This window comes from Lolium perenne, chromosome 7 (assembly GCF_019359855.2).
Source record: "Lolium perenne isolate Kyuss_39 chromosome 7, Kyuss_2.0, whole genome shotgun sequence".
Classification (NCBI taxonomy): Eukaryota; Viridiplantae; Streptophyta; class Magnoliopsida; order Poales; family Poaceae; genus Lolium; species Lolium perenne.
The window spans coordinates 98,417,582-98,423,827 of NC_067250.2; the positions used below are offsets into that span (position 1 = coordinate 98,417,582).

Here is a 6,246-nt window from a genome sequence, read left to right on the forward strand (position 1 = left end):
CCTTTCTTAATCTACGAGCCCAAATTTTTACACCTTAATCCTTGGTATGGAGGGAGTACTAAACAAGAGAAGCCAGGTTGCGAAACATTAATTACACACCAATCCAGAAGTAAAGCCTTTTGATTTACATTATCACAACGGTGCGACCAAAGAGAGAGATCAGCGGTACATCTGCTGAAGACGTGGGAAATCGGTTGATCCAAGCTGTTAAAGACCTTGGCGTTCTTCTTTTCCAAATATTCCATAAGGCCGCGATAATTAGGACAGTTAAGCGGACCTTGCATTGCTGAACGCCATCCCACAGATCGTGGATTGATAAACATCCAGAGGCATCATGGTGGAGCGCAGGGACAACATTCCAAAATTGTTGAATATAGGTGCAGTGAAGGAATAGGTGCTCCGACGATTCGGACTAAGCAAAAAAAGGACAAGCATCCGAGCAGGGACGATTCGGGTGTGGGTTTGATTGCTGGAGTTCCCGGCCGGGTTGTGTCATCTAGGTTCCCGCGCGCCTACTAGCTACCGGTGCCCAGCTTCACATGTGGCAAGACGCCTTCAAGTTTACGTTGGGTGTAGACACAGAAGAAATCATAAGAGAATGGAGATAATACATACTTGGGAGAGTTTTATCTGAACATAACTACTATACTAAAGATATATCAACTTCGATTTTTCTCAGTTTTTTGGATTAATTTTGTGCCCTTCCCATTTGCTGACACGTGTATTCTTTTGCATCCGTCTGGTTCCGTGTGTACATGTGGGGATGCCTAGCTTTTCTTCTTTGATTATTCTCTGTCTGTTTGCTTATTTCTTTCTTCCTTCCGAGTGCCCATAATATTTTCCCATGCCCTGCTGCTGTTCCATCATGGGCCAGAGTGTCTCCCACCGCTTTGACTGCCTTGGCAATGCACAGAGCGTGGACTGACTATCCAATTTGCACCCCCACCCTCCCCTCACCTCTCCAAACGCAGGCCCAGGGCCTGAGCTCTGCTTGCCCTTCCTGGCCACGCCCGTCGCCGCCGCACGGCTCCACGGAGCCGCGGCTCCGGCTCCTCCCCATCTTTTCTTTCCCCGCGACGGCACGGTCACCATCCTCGCCGGCGGGTACGAGGCCGTGGTGGCCTGTCTCGCGCCTCTCCTCACGCAACTCGGCAGACCGGTAGTGGCTAGAGCACCAAAATCGCCCCCAGATCGCGGTCACAGGAGCGGTGGCCGGCCCTCGCCGCCGCCACCGTTCTCAACGTGCGGCAGTTCCTAGGCCCATCTCCAAGGGTGCGGCAGCCGGTGGGGTCGCGCGTCTGTTCCTAGGCGTCGTCTCCAAGGCCGCGGTGGCCGGCGAGCTCGGATCTTTTCGGCGATGAATACGGCAGATGAGCGAGTCTCTCCTTGCTTTTTTCTCCACAAGCGAGATCCTGAGGCCAACGATCTACAGTCACCACCTGAGCACCCGATCGACGATTTGGTGTGCGGGTATGGTCTCTTCCTCCTTCTCCGTCCTTTCCATAACCACTCTTGGTTGGTTCTGCTCAGCCATTCCCCCACCATTCGCCTCATATCATCTCTCTATGGAAGCAGTGGATAGGGCGATGACTAGGATACCGCCAACGTTTTCGTTCGTGGAGCAGCCACCCTGGGCTGTCGATTTTCTAGGATGAGGAGGAAGGCAATGTCTCTGTAGTATCCATCTTGGGTCCCCATGAACAGCAGGGATTCACGATGACACAGCCATCTACGAGCACTGGAGGCAACAAGAATAATAGATTTGAGAGGTTTCATGGAGTGTTGCTATGTTGCAAATTTTTAGCAGTTTCGACGGGTAGGTTTATTTCAGCCACAATTTTTTGTTTCCTTCTACTGATTGGTTTGGATGTTTATGTGATGCCCCTGATGCTATTTACTCTAAATTAAATAGGTAAGGACCCCTTTTCTTTATCAGAAATTTCGAGGAATATATCATAAGTATAGAAACTATAATTTCTTGCGTGGTTAGACCAGTCTAACTAATGTCTGCCTCATGTAGATTTATGATGATTATGTATGAAGGCCCAGAAAAATGTACCAGCTTCTATACAATAATAGTTTTCAAAAGGAAAGATATATATACAACGGTAAATGGACTATTTAATATGCGCTTCTTCAATTCTAGCTAAAAGTTGCATAATTCTAGAAAATAGATCTACTGAAGTGATGTAAATGGTTGCCCTTTTTTCTTAGGTTAAGGTTATTCAGATGATGTGTTTCATCCCTAGGGGGTGCTATGGTGAGTTGATGTATACTGGTTGATGCAACGATTTTCATTGGTATGTACAGAGTAAGGACTGATTATCTGAAATTGACTGCAGGGTCAACACTGTAATTCAGACAACCCATGAACTGACTATTCGTGACTAATTGGAGGAGCAGGGTAATGCTAACACAGCTAAGTTCAGATAGCTGCACATAACATCTGCAACTATAGAGTGCTTAAGCTACCTACAGGAGTTGATGCATCTTCAAAAAACACAATCATGGTAGTACAACTATATTACGTATAGTTTTCATCAGCTGTTGATATGATGTTGCTAGCTACTCAATCACCTGACTATTCATGCTATTCCATTTTGACTAATCGGTGATTACCGCATTCATTTACTTACAATTTAGACAGTGCAATGTTTTGTTTCTATTCTCATGGACACCCCTTGCTCACCTTGTGACTCCCCTTATTGTCTCCAACCACCTCTGTATTGTAGATTTAGGTATTCTTGATATAGGTTTACTTTTATAGTAACATAATTAATCTCGCCTTTCTGTAATGTAAGAGCTTTTTCCAACAAGAGTTAAAAAGTGACATGGATAATCTTCGGTATTTTAAACCGACATAACAAAGATAGTAGCTAATGTGTTGAGTTTGAAGTTGTGTTTTGCTGTGAGCCTGTGAATATGCCCAACGATGGGGCTCTCGCTTTATACACATATAAGAGGTTACAACGTATGCGGCAAGGCTAGGAGGTCACAACCGATCACCTGCCAGATATATAAGATATACATGATTCCTATATTTTTTTTTTGCGAATGACACATGGACTTGCAGGTTTGATTCCTATATACTAGGAAATACATCTAAACCGACTATCTTTCACATGTTGTTCTTAGCAGAATCATCTTCCTGCTATTAATTCAAAACTCCATGCCATATATATTCCTGACACATGGACTTGCAGGTTTGATTACTGAACTTTACAAATTTGAACTATGCTGAACTTGTTGGCTTGCAATTCTTTAGCCTTCAGTAATTGATCTCAAGTCTGTGGTTGGCTGGTTGCTATTTTATCAAGACACAACAGGCTGAAGGCCAACAATAAACACAGTAGATGCTTCGATTTGGCATCTGTACATCAGCGAACTCTTGACCTAGACAAATAACAATGTAATTTATAGTTTACCTTTGACAAGAGTATATGAGCCTGAAACTAGACCTACCTTTCCGCCATCCATGCATGTAAGTGCCTTTTTCTCCTTTCTTCTTTATTATACCTACATCAAAAAACTCGCCATGTGATGCCGGGTCCCTTTTCCTGAATCTGATGCTTAGTGCTTAGAATGCCCTTAATAAATCAATTGTGCATCTACTAAGTGTTCTTTCTTAACCGTTTGCCATGAATGATGCCCAGGGCCAATAAAGGCGTGATGCTACCAGGGTTACATTTTTCTGTACAAAGACAGGCGCCCAGGTCACCAATTCTGTTTCAGCTCAAATACAATATTCATAGTAGTAAATTACATATGTTGTAAATTTTGCTAAATCTAGAGCAGCACAAATATATCTAAAGTTAGCTTTCGATCATTGCTTTTGAGAGAGTGCACAATCATGACCAACCCGAGGTCTCTCTTTTTGTGAAATATTGCAGCCTATAGCTGAGCAAGATTCTTGAAGGAGGCAAGGGCATCTCTAATTTCCTATGTCACATGTTGCATAGAAATGGAGTTTGCTTCTGAAGCTATTGCGAGCCATAGAGTTCTACTTTTTCGGGGCAGCGAGGAATCGTCCGTAAAAAAGCTGTAAGAAAAGTGACTAGCATAGGATTTTCATGAAGTACATGAACTCTTATTTTCACGCTGGAGGCGCGAATCATCTTTATTGGTAGATGACCTATAGTTTAACCTGGCCGATTTATGCTTGGTGTTCTTTTATTGTTTAGCATGACAAGATAGGAACTGCACGATTTTTGTGAGTGGTATACACTTCTGAAATCATTTTTATGATAATTAGGATAGATAATTTTCCGGTTTTGTCTGACTGGCGTGCGTACATGGGGAGAAATTTTGCACAGTGCAGTCTCCTGTTTGTTTGGTGCAGGACCGCATCCCTTTCCCTGTGTTCTTTCTTCATTTGAGATTATAATTTCCTAATACAGTTCTTCAATTCTAGCTAAAAGTTGCATAATTCTAGAAAATAGATCTACCGAAGTGATGTAAATGGTTGCCCTTTTTTCTTAGGTTAAGGTTATTCCAGACGATGTGTTTCATTCCTAAGGGGTGCTATGGTGAGTTGATGTATACTGGTTGATGCAACGATTTTCACTGGTATGTACAGAGTAAGGACTGATTATCTGAAATTGACTGCAGGGTCAACACTGTAATTCAGACAACCCATGAACTGACTATTCGTGACTAATTGGAGGAGCATGGTAATGCTAACACAACTAAGTTCAGATAGCTGCACATAACATATGCAACTATCGAGTGCTTAAGCTACCTACAGGAGTTGATGCATCTTCAGAAAACACAATCATGGTAGTACAGCTATATTACGTGTAGTTTTCATCAGCTGTTGATATGATGTTGTGAAAGTATAGAGATGGTAAACCTAGAGGGGGGGTGAATAGGTTTCTACAGATTTTAATTCTTTCTTTACAATATTAGGCTTTGCGGAATATAAAGGTGAGCCTAATGCAAACTAGGTGAAGCAACCTATATGAGGATACAACTAACTCGAGCACGAAGGCTCTCACATGCAGTTAAATCATAAGTAAGGAGTTCGGTTAGAGATAACCGATAGCACGCGGAGACGAGGATGTATTCCCGTGTTCCCTTGATTTGCAACAAGGTACGTCACGTTTGCAACAATTATTACTCTCCACATAAGCATAATCAATTTTATTAGTTGTAGTGGGAGCAAATTCAACAAAGTAGCTATCATTATTATTCTCATCATCAAATATAGGAGGCATATTGTAATCATAATTAAACTTATCCTCCATAGTAGGCGGCACCAAAAGACCACTATCATTATAATTATCATATATGGGAGGCATATCATAATCAACATAAACTTTCTCCTCAATACCCAGAGGACTAAAGAGATCATTTTCATCAAAACCGTGTTATCACCAGAATTTGACCGAGTCAGAGGTGGGCCGCGATCAAGATGGGCTTGAAGATTATATACGTGAATCGGCCTTATATGCAAAGTTTGGGCTAGTTTGCCCTTGTATCTGTAACATAGTAGGATACGTATCGGTTAGTTAGAGTTTGTCTCGTGCACGGTTGGGATTATTCCCATGTTAGAAAGTCTACGGACTATAAATATGTATCTAGGGTTTATGAAATAAACAACAATCACGTTCACCACAAACCAATCTAGGCGCATCGCCAACTCCCTTGTTTTGAGGGTTTCTTCCGGGTAAGCATCATGCTGCCTAGATCGCATCTTGCGATCTAGGCAGTACAAGTTTATTCGCTGTTCATGCGTTGCTCGTACTGAAACCTTTTTGATGGCGAGCAACGTAGTTATCTTAGATATGTTAGGGTTAGCATTGTTCTTCGTATCATATGCTGTCGTAGTGCAACCCTTAGATATCTAGCCGCCCTTACGCCTATTTTAGGCGTAGGGGCGGCACCCCGCTTGATCATTATTTAGTAGATCCGATCCGTTATGGTTGCTCCTTGTTCTTCAAGGATTAGTTTAATATCTGCATAGTTAGGCCTTACAAAGGGTTGGAGGATCCAGCGGCGCGTAGGGTGTAGTTTGCTAGCCCTAGACAGGATGTTCCGGGGATCAACCTCGTGTTGGTTTTTAGGCCCTGTCTAGGATCGGCTTACGATCACCGTGCGCGGCCGCGAGGCCCAATCATGAGTAGGACGTTCCGATTATGCGGTGAAAACCCTAAATCGTCGTAGATCGTTTTATCTTTATCTTGATCAAGCAGGACCACCATATATTCGTACACCTCGTACGAATCATGGGTGGATCGGCTCCTTGAG

The 6,246-nt window shown here is 43.1% G+C and overlaps 2 long non-coding RNA genes across 2 annotated transcripts; both read left to right on the forward strand.

The window, feature by feature from the left end:
- Positions 1-1,643: 1,643 nt before the first annotated feature.
- On the forward strand, positions 1,644-2,505 carry LOC139834239 (uncharacterized). The gene is made up of 3 exons (XR_011749840.1): positions 1,644-2,108; positions 2,215-2,260; positions 2,343-2,505. It is a non-coding gene; the product is annotated as an uncharacterized lncRNA (long non-coding RNA).
- A 528-nt stretch (positions 2,506-3,033) lies between these two features.
- On the forward strand, positions 3,034-4,771 carry LOC127312759 (uncharacterized). The gene is made up of 5 exons (XR_007858572.2): positions 3,034-3,481; positions 3,654-3,713; positions 3,891-4,041; positions 4,480-4,526; positions 4,609-4,771. It is a non-coding gene; the product is annotated as an uncharacterized lncRNA (long non-coding RNA).
- Positions 4,772-6,246: the final 1,475 nt, after the last annotated feature.